This window comes from Poecilia mexicana, unplaced genomic scaffold, assembly GCF_051168715.1.
Source record: "Poecilia mexicana isolate PSO_F unplaced genomic scaffold, ASM5116871v1 scaffold_4, whole genome shotgun sequence".
NCBI classification, from domain to species: Eukaryota; Metazoa; Chordata; class Actinopteri; order Cyprinodontiformes; family Poeciliidae; genus Poecilia; species Poecilia mexicana.
In genome coordinates, this window is record NW_028263373.1 from 1,619,942 (window position 1) to 1,641,154 (window position 21,213).

Sequence of the window (21,213 nt, forward strand, 5' to 3'; positions counted from 1 at the left end):
AACATGTTAGTTTTTGTGGCGCATCTGTATCTTATTTTGAAGAGATATGTAAACGTTACCATAGCGACCAGAGTCAGAGCATTTGGGCAGTGGTCGAGAGGAGATGAGTAGAGCTTGTGAGTCTTAAGTCTGGTTTAGACGGCAAGATTTAAGAATGTCGGCCGATTCTCCAAACCTCTGTGATCACAGAGCTGATAAAAGTCCAACAGGTTCGATCGGTTCGTGTCCAGCCACACAGCAGGAGCAACACGAACCGATTCCAGTCACAAACATCCCGATTCCAGAGGATAATCCATTAAAACCCCCAACATAGCATACAGGAAATTAGAATAACCAAACACGGATGACGATGTAGAAGCAATAGTGACAGTTTGTGGAGTCATTTTAAGAGATAAAAGATGTAATAAAAAGAAAAGGCGGTGGATAAAAGACGACGGGAGCAGCCGCTCTATCTGCTGCACTATGATTTGGAGGCGACTGTGTTTTTTCATAGTTAACATTTTTAACTGAATAAACATATATAATAATGACCTTTACATATAATAATAAACATTTCCACATATCATCTAATCATATCATCCACCGGACTCTCAGTTGCGTGACATGTCAGCTGTTTGGGATTCCCCTCTGTTCTGACGTCACCGCGCTTTCTGATTGGCTACCTGTCACATTCAGCAGGTTGTATTCTTCCCAGTCAGGGAAAACCCCACAGGCTGCGATAAAAGGGCCAAGACAACCCAAACTGGGCATATTCAGGCTTCAGCGGGAACACCAACATGCAGAAGCCTTATCTGACGGTTCACCCCCCTGGGCAGCAACAACATTTCCAAGTCTTGACCGGTCCGCGGTAATGAAAAGGTTGGGGACAACTGCTCTATAGAATATTTTAACGATTATCCGAGGAATCGGATCTGTCTCTCTCTCTCTGCCTTTCTCTCTGTCCCTATCTCCCTCGCTCTCTCTCTAAAACCGTGACGACCCAATTCTGACGCCACAAAAGCTGTCGTAGTACAACCATTGCACCGCAAAATTCAACAGTCCTTATTTCTGCCCCAAGCCCTCACAAAACGCCGCACAATTCAACAACATGCTGCTAGCACTTCACAACAACTCATCGGCGGAAGTAAGAGCGCTGCCCACCACAAATAATCATCCAGCTGGAATACGGTGCGTTACACAATAAAATATAATTCAACGAAGCTTTGAGTCAGATAAATTTTCCTCGACGAATTTTAAGGTACATGACCATTATTAAATCCAAACATTTACACCAGAACCTTCTCTAGTCCGCTGTTAAACCCAGACTCAGACCAACACATCAGTTTGTTGCCATCTTCTGGATAATTTTGGCATTACAACTCAGTCAGCTGTTTTCCAGGCTTTCTGAACTTTTATGCAAATTTCACAACATTTTCATTGAGAGTGAGGGCAATTAGACATAAAATATGAAGCTTTAGTTTGAATTCTAATCCTGTTCATACAGACCCTTTCAGTAAATTAGAATATTATTGAAAAGTCTATTTATTTTAGGAACTTTATCTTCACTTTACAGTTACACACAAGCGGATGTTTGAAAGCCTTTATTTCTGTTGAATTTATTTTTATAAATGTTGGATTTGCAGTAAAACTTAGAAAATTAAATATTTATTGTTTGTTTTTTCCCTTTTTGTTGGTTTATTTTTCAGTAGGAACCTAAAGTGTAACGGATATGATAAGTAGAATAAACATTTTTCTGTCTGAAATAATGAGAATAAACCTGCAAAAAACAAGATTTTTCATCTGATTCTGATTAATTTAGTTGATCGGGTGGAAGTTTGATCTGTTCGTCTGTTTGCTGCCCCCTAGAGGACAGATAGTGCGGCTCTCCAGTTTGGTGATGATATTTTTTCAAACTGCATCCAAATAATCAGCTGCAGGTCGTTTGCAAGTAAATAAGATTTTAATCTATGCACAATTTTAATAAATTTAAATGTGATTTATTTTCTGCATAGACTTCCGAGACTTTCTGACCTCTTGAAAACCAAACAGAGCAACAGTAATAATTATTTTACATATATGGGAAAATATATAGTTCAATATATTTTAATATATTATGAAATAATACCCAAATTGTACAGCTGTTTTACAATATTTCTGTCAAAATACTCATTATTACATATAAAACTTGTAACTTTCAGCCCTGATTGAGTTCATTTAAAAACTACATTGACACATCAAATCCATGGTTTAATTATTGTTTACTCATCGGTTATTAAGGTAAAACAAAATTACCAGTTTGACTTAATGTTTGCTAAATATGTGATGGCCAAATGGATTTCCTGTGAGGTTTTTCAAGATTCTTTAATAATGCTGTTCCAGAACTAGTCTAACTTTTTAATGACATTTTTATTGTTTTTTTTAGAGCTAAATTAAGGCTATAGCATTTGTTCAAAATAAATAAATTTAAACTGGGAAAAAAAATCTGAACCTGAAAAAAAGCCTTAAATCTTAAAAGTAGCTTTGAATATTTTTTTTCTTCAGTTTTGTAACATTTTTTTCAGTTTCAAATCTAATTTTTCAGTTTCATCAGTTTTTTTCTTTTGAACAAACTTTATGGCCCCAATTTAGCTCCATATTTTTGGAAGGAAATTGTTGTTGAGAGGAAACCGGTTTCTTAGTGCTGGAGTTTGTAGAAACAGATTCTGTTGACAAGCTGGAAGATGTGCAGATAAATGTGTCCCTGTTCGGGTGAATTTGTCCAAATAACCAGTATGGTCACCAAACTGTCCACTGGGGGGCGCTGACGGATCCAACCTTCAGATAACGGTGATTCAACCGCTGCAGGTAAAAACGGTAAAAACAGGGTCTGAAAGCATGAGTGGGCGTTGGATGTGATTCATGTTTGTCCTTGTTTGTGTTCAGATGGCTGTCCTGAACGCTGAACTCTAACAGATCTTGGACAACAAAGAGAGACGGTGTCCAACCAAGATCAACAGATTGAGTCACACAGAGGACACGCAGGTGACGTCAGAGCAACCCCGGCTGCAGGTACGCTTCTCCCAGAGACAACAAACCTTAAAAACAGCCCTCCATAACCCAGTTAAAACTGGAGACGTTTTTGACTCTTTTTTTAGGCTAGATGGTGTTTTTAATATTGCTAATCACCATAAATTAATAAAATCTGATAAATTTCCTCTAGTAAAAACAACAGAGAATTCCTGAAATAAGCAGGTATTTCTTCTCACTCTAATTATGTTCTGCAGGAAAAATATTCAGTTATTGAATAGGAAATGTTCACATATGAATCCCTCTGGTCAGAGGTGGGCCTGCTAGCCAAAAAGCTAGTTATGCTAACCATAGAGCAATAAACATTAGCTCTGCTAACATGTTACACCAACATAGTATTTGGTAGAAGCTAATGCTAAAGTGCTAACTTCAATGACTTATGTTGTGCTATCCTCTACAATTTAATAGCAGTTATTGCTTATTTAGCTGCTCTTTAGCTCTTCAGGAAGGGATTTAGAGCAGACCTTTCACTCAGTTTTAGTTTTATACCTGTTGTCGAGTATTGCTGACTAAACACAGATGTTGAACTTTATTCAATTGAAAATGTACAAAAGAGTAAATTAGCGATTTGGAATTTATCTGTAAAATTTAATTTTAGGGAAGCTAAGTGAGCTAAATGCTTTTAAAGTTAGCTGAGAAAAAACAATGTTCGAGGTCAGTGTTAAACCAGTGAAATTACGTTTAGCATCCTCTCACAGGCAGCAGTTAAAAGATAAAATATATACATGTGCAATAAAACCTATACTTGCAAAAGAAACAGCAGATCTTCCAGATATATTAAGTAAAGTGAATGACCTTAAGGTCACAGCACTACTACCATATTTGACTGTTATAATTTTCGTTTTCAGAAGTACAGTGTTAGTTTTACGAAGCTCCACACTTTTCACATCAGACCACAGAATATTTTACCAAACATCTTCATTAATAAGATGTTTTTGGTTGAATTTATTGATTTATTGGTTATTTGAGATTGTTTAGCTTCATGTAAGATATAAGATAAATTTTCACATCATTAGCTGTGTTTTTCCTTTGCACATATAATTGCACAATTTGAGATTTTGAAAATAAATTTACTTATTGGAAACACAGCAATTTTGAAAAAAAAAAAAAAACTTTTTAGTTTTCACTGACCGTATTGAAAATGGTTTATTTCGCAAAACTGCAATTAAACACTTTTTCGCATCACACAAGTCACATGATAATGTGACTTGTGTGTTACTACAGGAACACACAGTAGTAACAGGATGTTACTACTGATGGAAACGACAAAGAAAAAGACGACAGGAAGTAGTTGGAGGATCATGTTGCTTCATGTTTTTTAATGATTTACTGTGTGAACAAACTTACTCACATTTAGTTTCTTATTTAATGGAAAAACTGCAATTGCAAAATTGTGTTTTTTTGACATTAGCAAAATACTGACAAAGTTTTGCGAACCTTTGTGATAGAAACGCAGCCATTGAGGGATGTTTGACCCCAGAATCTCAGTAAAGGATCTGAGAACTCATCCCGACATCAAACCCTCTTTAGATCCTTTGCGGCTGAATCAGTTAAAGTATTTATTTAAAGCTGACATGCTGGGTGTAAAACCCTCTGCAGGACTTTCCGCTGTTTGGACAGTGAGTCATCCGGATATCGACCTTTTCTGTTCTGCCTTTGGCTAACTTGTTGTTTCTCAGGTTTGCATCAGGATAAAGATTAGCTTTCATGGAGAGCATGATGTCCGAGCCGCAGGTCGATAACTCAGCCAACTCTTCATCTCCCACATTTAAACCAACACAGCTGGTTTCATTACACAAACACACTCTGTCCTGCTGCCTCACATCTGTTACTGGAAGTCTCCATCCTTCTCATTCCCCCATCACCTGATGGACCAAGAAGCTCCTCTCTGATTGGCCCTCAGCTCAGGCTCCCCAGCAGCCAATCAGCTTCCTCCGTGGAAGTGGTGCGCAGCATCTCCTGAGGGTCTGACTGCCAGGAAGTCAGGGATGTACGAGCATCTCCTCCTCCTTATCACCGTTTCCGGGAAGTGTGTGTGTCTGTGTGTGTGTGTGTGTGTGCGTTTGTTTGTAATACCTTGTGGGGACGATTTTCCTGACATATACTACGTTGTGGGGACCAATTGCTCCTCGTGGGGACCGGGCTACAGTCCCCACAAGGGGAAACCCTGTTTTTGGGTCAGGGGTCAGAGTTAGGGCTAAGGTATGAATTGAGTTTTGGTTGGTTAGGGTTAGGAAAAGGGTAAAGGTCAGGTTTAGGCTGTAGAAATGAATGGAAGTCAATGGAAAGTCCCCACAAAGATAGCAAAACAAACGTGTGTGTGTGTGTGTGTGTGTGTTTTCCATGCAGCATCACGATTCATCACATCATTTTTTGGGGTGTTTTTTTCTGTCAGCTGCTGAGTCATCTTTTCATGATTTTAATGTGGCTGCATCCAGTGATGAAGTTCACTGTTTCCCCGAAAAGCAGACAAAGAGACTGACTCATCAGAGGCTGCAGCAGCTGATGGAAACATGATGAAAACATGAAGGAAACTTGATGGAAACATGATGAAAACATGAAGGAAACTTGATGGAAACATGATGAAAACATGATGAAAACATGATGGAAACATGATGAAAACATGAAGGAAACTTGATGGAAACATGATGAAAACATGATGAAAACATGAAGGAAACTTGATGGAAACATGATGAAAACATGATGGAAACATGATGAAAACATGAAGGAAACTTGATGGAAACATGATGGAAACATGATGGAAACATGATGAAAACATGAAGGAAACTTGATGGAAACATGATGAAAACATGAAGGAAACTTGATGGAAACATGATGAAAACATGATGAAAACATGATGGAAACATGATGAAAACATGAAGGAAACTTGATGGAAACATGATGGAAACATGATGAAAACATGAAGGAAACTTGATGGAAACATGATGGAAACATGATGAAAACATGATGAAAACATGAAGGAAACTTGATGGAAACATGATGAAAACATGATGGAAACATGATGAAAACATGAAGGAAACTTGATGGAAACATGATGAAAACATGAAGGAAACTTGATGGAAACATGATGGAAACATGATGAAAACATGATGAAAACATGAAGGAAACTTGATGGAAACATGATGAAAACATGATGGAAACATGATGAAAACATGAAGGAAACTTGATGGAAACATGATGGAAACATGATGGAAACATGATGAAAACATGATGGAAACATGATGAAAACATGAAGGAAACTTGATGGAAACATGATGGAAACATGATGGAAACATGATGAAAACATGAAGGAAACTTGATGGAAACATGATGAAAACATGAAGGAAACTTGATGGAAACATGATGAAAACATGATGAAAACATGATGGAAACATGATGAAAACATGAAGGAAACTTGATGGAAACATGATGGAAACATGATGAAAACATGATGAAAACATGAAGGAAACTTGATGAAAACATGAAGGAAACTTATTGGATTAGATATTTAGTGCACAGATAAAAGAGTAGGTAGTAATTGAGAGCAACAAAAGTTTGATTTATTTTTTTCTTTACTAAAAAAACTTAAAAGCATGAATCAAAATGTTTGTTTTATGTTTAGGACTAATATAGCACAATATTTTAATACAAATAAATAGGTCAGATCAACATTTTACCAAAATTTTCAAGTTAAGAGTAACTGAGGCCAGAAAAATATTTATTTTCATATTTCTTTAATTAAAATGTTTTGCCTTTATATGCCCAAATAACACAATGCCATGTTTTAATAACATTGGCCAAGAATGTCCAGTTAAAGCAATTGGCAAACAACAAAATCTGATCAAAAACTGTCAATTTGGAAGTTATCGAGGAGAAAGACGATTTTTTAAAATTAAAAATTATAAAAAAATAAAAACTAAAAAAATCTAAACCTTTCATTTTTATCTTCTCAACTAACATGGTATTTTATCAAACTCTAAAAAGACCGAACAAAACAGTCATGATGCTGTTTATAAAAAGCTACTCTAAAGGCACATTATGTAGCAATCTGACAAAATTTTACTTTGAGAAAATTTCCAACATAAAAAAAAATGATTGTTTATTCTGTTTTTTATTTTAATTCAAGCAACATACCAGTTTCTGTGAGCTGGGAAGATTAGTTCCTATAGTTGACCACCAGATGGCGCCACAGATCAACCTGCAGTTCTGTTTCTGTGCAGCAGGGGGCGCAGTGAGACCACATATGTGCAGCAGCCTGAGTTGCAGGTTGTTTTGAAGGGATTGCGTGAGTCACAGACAGACAACCTGAGTCACGTGTCTGCTTCACTGCCCTCCTCACTGTCTGTAAATCTCGGACTTTCTCTTGTCTAGATTTACTCACAGCTCTGATTTAGACGCTGATGCTTCCAAAACGTCTTGTTTTCTCCACGGGGATCATTTGACTCACAGTGTATTTTTAGCTCTTTTGCATTCACTATGAGGAAAGCATTTATAGAAAATACGGACAGATAGGAATGTTATTCTGGAACAGTTTGTGTTTTTGCTTCTGAAGCGTTGAGCTGGTATTTGAGCCAACAACATGATGCACATTAAAACTGAACCTCAGGTCAGCTGTGTTCTCAGCAGACCTTTTTTTCTCCTGCAAGCCTCCAGTCAGGGATTGTTTTGTGTATGAGAGCAGGATATTTGCTGAGTCATGATGTTGTCTTCTTCTCCTCCTTCTTCTTACCGGAATCACTTGCTGACTTTTGCCCCATTTTCTGCTCTTAGACAGGCGTTTTGATTTGTCATCTCTGATGTTTTTCCTATAATTTCTGCCTCTCAGCACCTTCTGCCGCTGCTGTCCTGCAGTCGGTCTGCTCTTTCAATGAATCCTGATTTTACCATCTGGGGTTTTGCTCTGTTAGCAGCAGACATGGCAGTAAACTCATCTTATTTTGTCCACCTTGCACAGTGACTCATCACATTTATACTTTAAAGAACAAAAATACTTCCTTCCCAGCTGGAGTAGTATGTGCTCTGTAACCTCGATGTTTGCCTGTTAATCTGTGTTGACAGTTCGTGCATCAGTGATTGCGTGCAAACATTCCTGACAGTCCAGGCCTTGTCAGTACCTGAGTCGGTGTTTTAATGAACAGTAGCTGTCACTGCTGCAGAATTGGCCCCTCTGCACTGCAGGTACAGTGTTTAATCTGAAGGCAGCAACATGGCTCTGTACTTTCTGTTTACTTAAAATGACAATAACACGCATGGCGGTCATATTTAACCTGTGTCTGACACCCAAATCCACAGGTTTTTCTGCCTAAATAGTTTATTTAGGGTTCAGTCTTTATGTTTCTGTGCAAATTTTCACATTTTCAGCTAACATTAGCATTTTAGCTCATTTTCATGTAAAGCCTCATGGAGTAAGTCCGTGTTAGTGAACATGCTATGATAGTCCACCTGCTGTTGACATCATTTTAGCTAACTTTAGCATTTGTTTCTAATTTTGTCTCAGACAGAGCTGTTTACGCACGTTGCTTTAAATCAACAAACTATCGTTTTCATCATCAGTGTGAATGAATGGAAATGACTGATTTCATGTAAATTTAGGTTGTACTAAAAGTTAGCTGAAACAAAAAGGGCTAATTAATCAGAAATCTCACGACCCGCTTCAGTTCCTCCGCGACCCTCTGACCTGCCGCAGCCCCCATGTTGAAGACCTCTAAGCTAAATAATGCAAATTACCAAGTTTCTTCTTCTAAAGCTGAACTTTTTATTAATTGTTAAATATATTAATTGCTGACACTGAACTGAATCAACAGGCTAATAAATAATTTAGATTTGTTGGCTTTAGCAACCAGCAGCTTTATTTCCTACATTTCATGTCTGAACAGATTTGCTTGTTTTTCGGTAGAACTGAGCAGAACATCCCACTTTAAAGGCTGCAAAACATTTGACATTATTTCAGGGTTTGTCGCCTGTGAGACGCAGCATGCAGGTTCTGACCTTGTGTGGATTTGACAAAACCCCTGAAACTAATTGAAGCATTTTTTTTTATTAAGTTTTTCTGAGAACTTCAGACACAAACTGAGCTGAACAATCTTCGGAGCAAACAGAGCAGAAGTTCTTCTCCAAACCAAACAATGTTGATGAGGAGCAACAATTTGTACAACCAAGATAAAAACAGGATCAGGATTACAGTTTTTATCAATCAAATCGCTTTAAGAATGATTTGTAGTTTCACTCTCACAGTAAACAAGATATGAAAGAGCAGAAGAGGCTCAGAAACGTTCCTGTCAGAACAACGAGTCGATGCGTTTCTGTGCTGCAGCAGATATGAAAACTCCAGATCCATCCCTGAAAATGTTCTCCAGTTTGTGTTTGTGGTCCCCATGTTCCCATGTTTTCGCTCCTGCAGGTTGGACCTGTTGCAGCCTGCCGCCTCCTCATGATGCAGCGTTTTGTTTAGAGGACGGCGATGTGTTTCCTGCACCGTCCGAACGAGGTCACGTTGCTGCTGATCAGAGCTGGAGCGCCGCCCGGCGTCACCGCCACACATTCCTGCGGGAGGCGTCAGCGCTGGAGGTGAGTCGGAAGTGAAAAAACTGGGCCAGATTATTTCCCTGAAGCGGCTTTCTATCGTTCCCGGAAAAAGCGAGAGCTGCAGTTCGGTCTGGGATCGCTCTGCTGGTGCGCTAGCGGGAAAAGGAGCTGGAGAAGTTCGAGTTTCTGATGGACTCTGTCACACTTCAGCGGAGCGTTTCCAAGAACCGAGCAGCAGAAAGAAACGCTGCTGCCGCAGGCAGAGACTCTCTGTTCTCTGAGTTCAGTAAACAAGAAGTCACACAAGCTGAACGACCTCAGAGGAAGGTCAAGGTCAAAGAACGAAGTGATGAAACAATGAAAAGCCTCAGGAGAACAGCTGGCATCACGCTGACAGGGAGACAGAGACACATTAGAAATCTACATTAAAAGTCTTTAAAGCTGCTCTTTGCAAAATGTTTCATAAATAATCTGTTGTTTTGTTTTACATATTTATTCAAACTGTCACAATATCAAACAGTAAAATGTCGAGCTCCTCTAGTAGCGATGCACCGATCCACTACCGATATCTGAGCCGATATGATACAGAAAAACAGCTGAACTATAACATTTCTTTATGTTTAAATAAATGTTAAACGTGAATGAAAACTCTGCAGTAGCTCAGCTCACTGAAACACCGGCAGCAAACAGTTTGGTCAAACATGTAGAAACAGCTTCAATTTGTTCAGTGCAGTTAGGAAATAAAAATAAAGAACAAACTGAAACTGACTGAAACAATGTAAAAATAAACTGCAGCTGTGAATTTTACATGGCTCCTCTGTCTGTTATCGGGTCGACGCTGTACTTCATAAAAAGGCACCATAGTAACTTCTTCCTCACATAAATTCAGAGTGAAGCGGTTCAGAAGCATAAATAAGTCCTGCAGAGAGTCAGAGTATTTCCTCCTGCTGTCGTTCAGCTTCCTGCAGATTCGTCTCTGTTCATGGAGAAACCAGAAACCGAACTGGGATTTCATGCAGACGACAGAAACTTCAGAGGGGAAACCCCGCCTGACTTCCTGCCGCCCCGTTCTTCTGCTGCCGCTGTGGGAAAATGACTCGGTGAAACTGACTGGGCGTCTTGCCGTGATGGTGGAGCTGAAACTGATAGTGGAGCCGATAAACGTTGTATAAAACGGAGTTTGCCTTGTTTCAGCTGGCAGAGGATCTGCTCTTTGTTACGACTCTTATTTTAACCTTCAGAGCTCATTCTGGCCGATCTGACTCATCAGAAACGTTTCTGCTCCCTTCAAGGTTTAAACATCAGTTCACTGGCCTTCACTTCTAGCTCAATATTAAAACTGACTTTTTAGAAAAGCTGTGATGCTTTTCTTAAACTTTAAAGATATAAAATTGTTTTCAACAAATAATTCAGCAAATATTTCACATGAATACATAAAGTAATCTCAGTTTCTTCCTCAGATAATCCTCCTCCACGTGAAGCGATGTGACTCCCACACACTCCTCCTCAGCATCTGAGCTACACACACACACACACACACACACACACACACACACACACACACACACGCACACACACAGAGCATGACCCCTGCATTGTGACAACGCTCTGAGTCATCAGCTTTAGGTAACAGATGGACGTGGAGCGGAGAGCTGGATCTTACAACGATGCAAAACAGGAAAACTTTAAGATGATTTCAATTCTAAATCAATCATGAAAATACAACACAGAAACAAAAGATTTACAGTAAAATGATTAAACTATTCAGAAATAATGATAAAAACCTGGTTATTAGTGTTGCTTTGATTCTTTCAGGCATGTTTGAGAAATCCTCTAATCTCCATGGAAACCATTCTGTTTGCAGAAACGTTTCTTCAACCGAGCCTCACAGACCCATTCAGCTCCTCTAGACTAGCGGCAGCAGCAGTTAGCAAACACCTGGTGGACGGATGATGCAGTTATTCCGCTCGTTGTTACATCAAATTAGAAAAGCAATTAAAATCACTCGTGAATAAGTTTGTTCATGTGAAAAAACCTGCAGCTCCGGCATCCTCCTACCACTTCCCGTCGTCTGCTTCGTCGTTTCTGCCAGTAGTAACAATCGGTTGTTGATCACATGACTTGATTCCATTGCAGTTTTGCGAAATACACTAATTTTACTGCAGCTGAAAAATCAACCTCATTTTAGCACAAAAATGTTTTTATTTGAATAATTTCTTTTGTTTGAAATTGTCGTGTTTCCATTAAGCAAATTTATTTTCATAACTCCAATTTGTGCGATTGTGTTGTCAATCAAAACGCTGGTAAAGTCGTTGATGACTTCCTGAAGGCCGAGTCTCTGAAAGAACAGGAGCTTCTAAAAGAGACAGAGGCCCAATTTCAAGTCATATTTCTTTTAAGTCATTTATATATATATATATATCTCATAACAACTGACGGTAACATAGTTACTTGATTGTGCTATAAAATGGCACTATATGCCTGGAAATAATGATACCGCCCCTTTAATATTTATTTCCACCTGATGGGATGTTTCCACCAAACTCAAACCCTGAGCAGCTTTTGGTTGTTATTGTGCACAACTTACTGCAGGACACCTAGCAAACCCTGACTCATGTTTTGGGCAGCCAGCAGGGCCGGACGCCGGCCTGTTCCTGCCGAAGTTTCCCTTCGTCTCTCAGGTGAAGTGGAAATGGAAAGGAGTCGGCTGCTGATTGGAAACACCTGGCTGTTACTATTTACACCTGGCTGCTGGTCTTACCGGGTTTGTCCTCGTTTTCACCTCAGCAGACATGACAGGTTTTTAGTTTGTTTGCATCAAACCATAAAACACTTCTACATTCACTTTTCTGTATTAGCTGTTTATTTTGCCTCAACTTAAGTATATTTAGTAAAAACAACAACTTGAATTTCTGTGACTCCTCCTTTTGTGAGGCAGGTTTTAGTAAATCTCGGTGTTTTAAGTACCTGAATAAAACCAAACATTACAGAACTGATCCAATCTGTTCTGAACTGGAACTTCTTGGTAATTCAAAGTCCTGATTGCGACGTTTGTTTCCTTTCAGAGTAAAACTGAGGTTCCACCTTGATGACATCAGAGGAAAGATTCCTGTACTTTCATTGTCCTGGATTTCAGGGAAGCTTTGCTAATTCGACCTGAGATTTATGTGCTTCTATCAGCAGTAAATACTTGTTCACACTCATCATCACATCTGGGTCAGAAAACAATACGTGGAAAGCATGAAGCTTAAATAAATCACAGCCTGTTTTTCTGCATACTGTCAAAACAAGGACAGCCTTTTGAGCTGCAACTTTCTGACAAACTAGCTTACTGCACCGAACTGTGGCGTTATCAGATGAACTGAGCTGTGCATGTTGGCTTTGCAACTGTTTGGACACTTAAGTTCATAAAAACGTTTAGTCTTGGACTCGGATGTTGTGCAGAACGTTTGTTAAGTCCGACCTGTGCAGCGTCGCCTCATTAGCTGAGCGGTGCCGTTGCTCATGTTGGGCTGAGACGGTTTGTTTTATGGACGATCCGATTGGCTGCAGAAACGCTTCAGCTGCAGAGTTTAATCAGCATGTTAATGTGGGGGCGAGATGAGAGCCACTCATCAGCGCAGCACAGACACTAAGAACAAACAGGTTATTCATTAATGTGAGAAAAGCATCTCACCTGCCCAACTGGGTGTGTTAGTGAGAGCAGCTCCTGGATCTCTGTGTTCCTGCTGAATAACAGGCTTTTTTATTCTGATGTCCTGAAGTGGTTTCACAGTGACTCACCGGCGGTGGCTCACATTTCTGCAGCCGCCTGGAAAAGGTGTTCAGGCTTTACAAGTCGAGCTGGACTGAACCGGGACACATTATTTAGGACGGTTTCGGTTCTGCAGACATTCTGGCTCAACAAAGACAGCGTGAAGCAAACAGGAATGTTAAATATGCGGCGTCTGCAGAAAAGGAACGGCTGCTGCTCTCAGATGACCTTTTTCCTGCGCAGTAGGAACAAGTACGGCTCAGGAAGACATGCCTTTACAGAACAGAGAGTCCAAAATAAAAGATCTGTTTGCAACGGCTGGAATGTGCAGAGCAACATGCAGGAATGAAGCCACCACCTTTTACTCACACTTCCTAACCTGTTCACACATTTCTTCTTATTCCTGTTCTCACTGATACACATGATTTCACTGATGTTGTTTGTTAGATAGCTGATTATTACGACCGCGCCCTGCAGCCACTGAAGATGGAAAAAAAGAAGGAAATTTTCACCAAAAAGATCAGAAATTTTCCAAAATTTTCAATTAAAAATGTGGAAATTTCAATTTTTTTTAAAATCACACAATATTGAGGTTAATTTTAGAAATGTTCTAGAAAAAAATAAACATCTATGAACTCCAAAAATGAAATAAAAAAAAAATGCTATAAAAATGTCATAAAAATTCTAATTAATCTCATAAATATTCAAGAAAAAAATCAGAAATTTCTGAGCTTGGAAAGTAAAAAGACAAAGTAAAAAACTGCTGAGATTCTCAAAATTTATTATTTTTTTCCCTTACAAATGTATGTACAGTGTCCCAGTAAGCCGTTTATCCCTGGATAAATTCAGAAGCTAAAAATACGCTTAGTGTTGTGCAGCCAACAGTCTGCAGGAAAACGCGGCTCACTCTGTGTGTAGAGGAGGGCGTGTAAGTATCGTCATGAGTTTTATTTGTGGAGCCGGGTCTTATCAGGTCATTCAGCTGTGACCTTCAGGACCTGGAACGACCTCTGCTGGAAGAGGAACCGTCTCCATGTAAGGAAGCGGAGCAGCTTGGCGGGTTTGATCTGCATTGTTTGGATTCTGTAGTAGGACGTTTATCGCCTCCGTCTGATGCCATCATGTCTGTTTACTCCACTTAGACCCTGCTCTCTGATTGGCTGCTTGGTGGCCAAGTATGAAGCAGACAAACCAATCCATGTTGCCAGGTTGGGCAGGTTTCTGTCCAGTTGTGCTTCTTTTGAACACATTGGGCTGGAAAAACAGCTTTGGGTGGGTTGCTGCTTGACCTGCTTTTCATAACATTTGGCAGGTTAGAAAATTTTTGTGGGAAATTTTGATAAAAAATAATTGTCATTGTGTGGCAGAAAAGCAAGAACGTGTAAATTTTAAAGGGGCCCTGTTTTGCAAAATTCACTCTTTGTACATTTTTGTATTTACAGAAAGTAAATACAAATACCCAGCACTGTTTGCACCTAGCAAACAGTGCTGGTGCTAAAAACCCAGCACTGTTTTTAGAAGTGCTGGGTCTTCTAAAAACAGACCCAGCACTTAAAAAACACCCAGATGTTTTTTTTGTTTTTCAATAAGTTCATGCTTTTTGGTGTTTGGAAAACGAGCCGTTTCAAAAACCTCATAATTGTTAAGTTAAAACCATTTGTAACTTCCCCGTTACCTAGCAACCCAAGCTGAACTCTAGCACATTTGTTCAGCTGGTTTTACTGCTGTATGGCGCTGTACAATGGCTGCTGGAAAGGTTTTGTTGTTTACTTACCGTCCAGAAACCACTTGCTGCGTTCTTGCTGGTTCTGCAGGCGACTTAATTTTTGACGCTTTTTTTCTGTTTTTGTGCTTTTCGATTTAGCTGTAAATCCTGGTTGTTTTGAGCTGAAACGTGAAACCGTGTGACCCACAGGAAGCTCATCTGGGTCGAACCGGCGCTGCGTCTCTGCAGACTCTGAGCTGATGTGCTGCAGCGTGATGCTGCACAACAACAATGGAAAATATTTCTGGTATTTGGATGTTTCCACACTCTGCAGGTAGTTTTTCTCGCTGACCCAACTGCCCTCTGCTGTTTTCACAAAACTCATATTCATGCAGGGCGACTTTGACTGGAAAAAGACAGAATCTGCCCAACTGATGGTTCCCTGTGATACAGCAGGTCTGGAGCAGCCTGAACTCTCCAACCTTTCTCTGGGTCAGGGTTTGTTTGGCTCTTCAGCAGCCAGTAAATACAGCAAATTAACGCAAATTAACAGCAAATCTAAAGCTGCAAAATGGTAAGGATTTTGTTTCCCAGGTTACCTTTCTGTTATAATGACATCAGCGTTTGGAGCAAGCAGCTGATTTAATCCCTCTGAAAAATAAAGCAGCTACTGTAAAATCTTGTTCATCAGTTTGATTTTATCTGAGGTTCTTCCCGTACCTGAAGGAAACAAAAAGACCTTTATGCAACCAATAAAACGAAACAAACAGGGAGGGAAACAGAAATCAACATAAAAATGTGTTTATTACGACAGAGTATTAGTGCTTCTGTAAATAAAACTAAAAGCAAGAAGCATAACTTTCCACCAAGAAACACAATTCAGTTATAAAAATAAAAGGATTTCCACTTTTACCAGGAAAAATCTGGACTTTTTTATGTAATTTTATAACTTTCAATGTCAGAAAATTTCCAGGTATTTTCTTGTAAATTTAATCTGGAAAATTAAAATTTTTGGGGTGTAAAATATTTTTCTGCTTTGGTTGATTTAGTTTTCGGCTTTTTAAGGTTTAATGCTTAAAAGGGCAAATGATACAATAAACGTATCAGAGCCAAACGAAGAAAACATAAAATAATATTACTAGAATAAGGTCATAATACTACAACTCTATTCTCGTGGTTTAATTTTGTTATTTTCTTACTCAGGATGGAAATGTATTTGGTGAATAAATTCTTAATGGTGAACTTTTCCATCCTCTGGTGGCTCAGATGTTAATTTGCTCCAAACCAGTTAAATAAAAACACGGCTGATCCGCATCTTCCTTTTTATTCTTCTTTTTGACAACATTTGCACGACCATTTCCTGATTCCTATCTGAAAATGGTCAAACTAAGAATGAGAGCAGCATGACTGCCGAGACGTCGGTCACTTTAAAAAATATCGAAGTCGCTTCCAGTTTCAGACCAAACATGAAAAGTGACTTGAAAAGGAATCAGACTTGTCCTGTTCAGACCGGCTGCGTTTCCACTGACAACATGGCGCAATTTGGAATTAGAAAAATAAACTCACTTCATGGAAACGCAAAGAAAACTCAGCAGAGCTGAGATGTTTCACTTTTGTGGCTGAATCAAAATGAAACTTAAATAGAAACCCTTTATTCACATTCCAAAAGTCATGATCAACAACAGGAAGTTACTACTGGCAGAAATGACGAAGAAAACGACAGGAAGTGGAAAGAAGATATTTTTAATGACTTATCGCATGAATAAACTTATTCATGTGTGATTTCAGTTGTTTTTCTTTTTGTAATGGAAACAACACAGTTGCAAAATTGTGTTTTTCTGACTAGCTGAATGTCTACAAAGTTTTAATTGTAACAGAAACACAGCTGGTGTCAGAAAAGCATCAGAAACTGGTGAAACTAGGGCAAGATCAGAAGTCCAGTTTTCTGAGAATTAAAAATCTTCACCACGCAGCTTTATGCAAACCTAAAATGGCTTCAACTTAAAGTCCGGATTTCGTTGTTTCTTCCCAACCAAATCATTTCCATCTCCATTTAAATGTTCACATTTACCAAATCCTGTCCTCTGCTGCTCAGCAGTGGATTTGACGTCTAAAGCATAATTAACATCAACATCCCCCAAAATGTAGATAAACATCATAAGCTAGAGTCGCTTTCGGGGAAAAGTGTTTACAGATTTCAGTGTGAGTCCGAGATAAATGACTCCTGGAGGGAAAAGAGAGGGAGGAATCTGCTGTTGATGTTTTTCTCACGAATTTCACAGGAAAAAAACCTCGGCGGGAAAATAAAATTCCCATCAAAGTCCGTGGACTGAATTCATTTCCAAACCATCCAGACAGCTTCTCCTCCTCTTCCTCCTCTTCCTCCCAGCTCCCCACACAAACACTCCTCCCTCGCTGCGTGTTGGTTTGTTTCATGGCGTTAGATTTATTCCCTCTAACGTCAGCAGCAGGAGGAGGAGGTCATCACTGTTTGCACAAAAGAGGGAGGAGAGGACGTAACCGAGGGAGGCTGCTGTGAGCCGGGCTGTGGGAAACGGCAGGATAATGAGGAAATAATAAAGAGAAACTGATCAGACATGGAGGCCAGGAAGGCTCCTGGAAAGCTCTCATAAACAAATCACTGGAAGAGAAAAACACACAGAGAAAGTACCTGAAGGAAACGGCAAACAGAGAATGATTCAAACAGAAAAAATAAACGGCCGGAGCATTCGATCAGCTTCTCTTCCAAACGTTTCACTTTGATTCATTAACACGGATTTCTGTTCATCACATGCAAGCTTCAAACTGCTTTGCATGAATTTATTAAAACGGTTGTGACAAAAGCTTTTATTTTGAAGTGGCTGACGCAGCAATTCCATTTCCTGTCCTTCCATCTTTTTTTGTCAAGAAACTTTATAGAACAAGTGAGGTTCAATACAGACAAGCAAACATTCACTTATTCTGAATTTAGTACTTTAGCGCATTAGCATTAGCTTCTGCTAAATACTATGATGGTGTAGCGCTTTAGCATAAGCAAAGCTATTGCTGATTAGTGCTTTCGGGTTAGTGCAGCTAACTTTTAGTTAGCAGTTACAGGCGGTTATCGTCCCGTAAATTGTAAACAAAGTGCCTCATATTGACTTTTTGGTGAAACCATTCTGTCTCACAGGACATTTTTATTTTACTTTTTATAGATAAAACAGGCAGAATTAGTGTTACAGTTAAATTCTGTTAAAGTGTCTTGTAGGAAATGTGTTTTATGAACTGAGGCTAAATAGATGCACTGAATATAAAAACTAACAATAGTTTGAAGTCAGTTTGAGATATTGTGTTTATATTAACAGGTGATTGGTTGTTATAGTGGCTGCAAACAAATTAATAATGCAAACTACAAAACACACAAAAAACCAGCAGAAAAATGCAGGAACAAACAGCAGTCCTCCAGACCACCAGGGGGAGTCTAGAGCAGTTAATATTACCTTCATTAATATACTGCCATCTTATAATATACATATGGCCTTAAATCATGACATAACATGTGTACTGAGACTTTGGTCCCATACGGTGATCGGCTCCCCCTGGTGGCCTGGAGGACTTCCATTATGAGTTTCCAGTGTTTTGCGTTTTGTTCCTGTGGTTAAAATATTTCTTTAGTATTTGTTTTGTTGGTTTTCAGTATTTTATTGTTGCATTTGTTTTTTTTGCATTTGTGTGTTTTGAGTTTGCATCATGAAAAGATTTTAATTGATTAATGATTTAATGGCATATTTAATAAATCATTTGTTGAATATATGTAACTATTTAATGATCTATTTATCAACTGCGTCACTTTTAACCTTTAATATTCCTCCTGTTTGCTGCACATTTGCGCCCGTCAGCCTTCATGTGATATTTATCAGTTTGCAGCTTTTTATGTCTGATTTGTTTTTTATTTCTCTCTCATGTTCATATAATTCCTCAGTAACGTCCCACTGAGCCTCCTCCCCCCAGCCGCCCTCAGAGGTGTGAAGTGGGTTTATTGTCTGACCCGGTGGGTCGGTTGCTGGTTGCTGGTTGTTTTCACACCTTTAATGTGTGAAGGCGTTCATTCAGCCACTGTTCCCACTGCCTGCAGCTTACTGGTTGCACTGGGAGCCACGGCTGCTGCTGCCTCTCCTGTTGGAGCTTTTACTCACTGATTTGCTCCTGATGGGAAATGATTTGCTTCAGCTGGTGAGGAGGGCGGTGGGAGAGCTGATGAAGCTGAAGTGAGTCATCGTCATGGAGATGGAAATGCTGATCCTTCGACCCGCCCTGCGCTGCTGCTTGTATTTATTTATTTAGTTGTAGACGACCAGAACTGAACCTCTGACCATAAACCGACCTTAAAACCCGATCTGAGCTCAGATCCAGACGCATGTTTACGTCTTCTGAATGTTTTCAGGACGCAGACTGGCTCTCCTCTCCATTTAGAAAAATCCAACCTTTTGGTTGGATTTAAGGCAAATCTTAAAGGCATTTAGATTTGCCTTTAAGTTTTATTATTTTACGTCGACCTGAGTAAATACAGAAGTTCATTTCAAAACGGGGAAGAAACATTTTGACAAGTCAAGGAAAAACTCCTCCACTTTTATTTATTTACATTTGGTACTTTTAAAACTCCTTGATGTTTTCTGAGGTTTGTTTTGCTTCCACAGTGAAGAGAAAAATAAAAACCAAGAAAAATGATCTCCAAACTCCTTGGTTTGGATCGGCCGACCCGCCTCCACCTGCAGGGTCAGAACCTGATGAAACCTGTGTGTGTGTGTGTGTGTGTGTGTGCGTGTGTGTGTGTGTGTGTGTGTGCGTGCGTTTGTTTGTAATACCTTGTGGGGACGATTTTCCTGACATATACTACGTTGTGGGGACCAATCGCTCCTCGTGGGGACCGGAGCCTGGTCCCCACGAGGGGAAACCCTGTTTTTGGGTCAGGGGTCAGAGTTAGGGCTAAGGTATGAATTGAGTTTTGGTTGGTTAGGGTTAGGAAAAGGGTAAAGGTCAGGTTTAGGCTGTAGAAATGAATGGAAGTCAATGGAAAGTCCCCACAAAGATAGCAAAACAAACGTGTGTGTGTGTGCGTGTGCCAGACGCGTGAAGCTGCAGGAGGACAGTGTGAGAACTTCGTACCTGACCTGGCCTCCCTCAGCGGGGGGTCAGAAGTCACGCCGCCTTGTTTTCCTCCATCTAACCACACACAGCGGCCCGGCCCGGCCCGGCCCATCAGCGCCGTCTCAGGCTCTTCTCACACGCCGAGAACAAACCTTCCTCAGGCCTCAAACCGCTCGACTCAACGAGAGGGAAGAAATCTGGAAAACAAAACCGGGCCAAGAATTTCTGGTTTCCAGCACAAAAACATCAGAGAACATTAAACGATAAGTTATAAGTAACGTCTGGGCATCATGAAGGAGCTTGTTTTAAGGGAATGATTACTCAATATTGATTGATTGATTGATTGATATTTTTGCTTTTGGGAAAAATGTCTTGTTATAAGTGAACTTATCTACCAATGAATCAATATTAAAGAATTATTGATTTAAAACGCTCCTATATCTTGCTGAAGTTTTTTTTTTTTTCTAAAGTTCACTGAGAAATTTGAACTAGAAAATAAAGTGATGAGTTTCTGTAGTGTGTTAAATTACTGTGGCTCATTATTTCAGCAGTGATTAAATGATTTAATTGACTCGTTGATGAAAATGACTCAGATTATCGCTTTGCTGCAGTTCGTCTCAGATTTTAAATGAATCGGTTCGTTTCCGCCGCTGCAGCAGGAGTTTGGATGAACTTGTTGCTCTGCTGGATTCCAGCTGGTCAGGTGTGAAAGTCTGACGCCCCCTGTGGCCGGGGTCGGCGGGGCGACCTGACCTCTGACCTCTCCATGGCGACGCCTGGGAAAAAACATCCAATAATAACAATCCCGTCTGCACACAAATAATCCAGAAAATCAGCTGAATCAATTCTTGGTCAGAAAGTGTTGAAACCTACTGAACTACAAATGTGTTAAAAATGATTTAAATTAAAAATTTACTTTTTAATGTGATTTTTTTTCAGCAGAAAATAAATACATGCAGGTTTTAGATGCTCGGTTGATTCAGACGTGTTGCATCTACTTTCTGCAGCACCGCAGATTTAAAAAGGCAAAAAATATATATTATGTAAAACATGATCA

At 39.5% G+C, this 21,213-nt stretch overlaps 2 long non-coding RNA genes across 2 annotated transcripts; one reads left to right on the top strand and one right to left on the bottom strand.

The window, feature by feature from the left end:
- The first annotated feature begins 2,858 nt into the window (after window positions 1-2,858).
- Window positions 2,859-10,377, top strand: LOC106930189 (uncharacterized). Its single transcript, XR_001420795.2, has 2 exons — window positions 2,859-3,027; window positions 9,446-10,377. It is a non-coding gene; the product is annotated as an uncharacterized LOC106930189 (long non-coding RNA).
- On the bottom strand, window positions 8,868-15,511 carry LOC106930190 (uncharacterized). Its single transcript, XR_015762618.1, has 4 exons — window positions 15,099-15,511; window positions 13,247-13,381; window positions 13,034-13,133; window positions 8,868-9,960 (listed from the first exon to the last, which is right to left on the bottom strand). It is a non-coding gene; the product is annotated as an uncharacterized LOC106930190 (long non-coding RNA).
- Window positions 15,512-21,213: the final 5,702 nt, after the last annotated feature.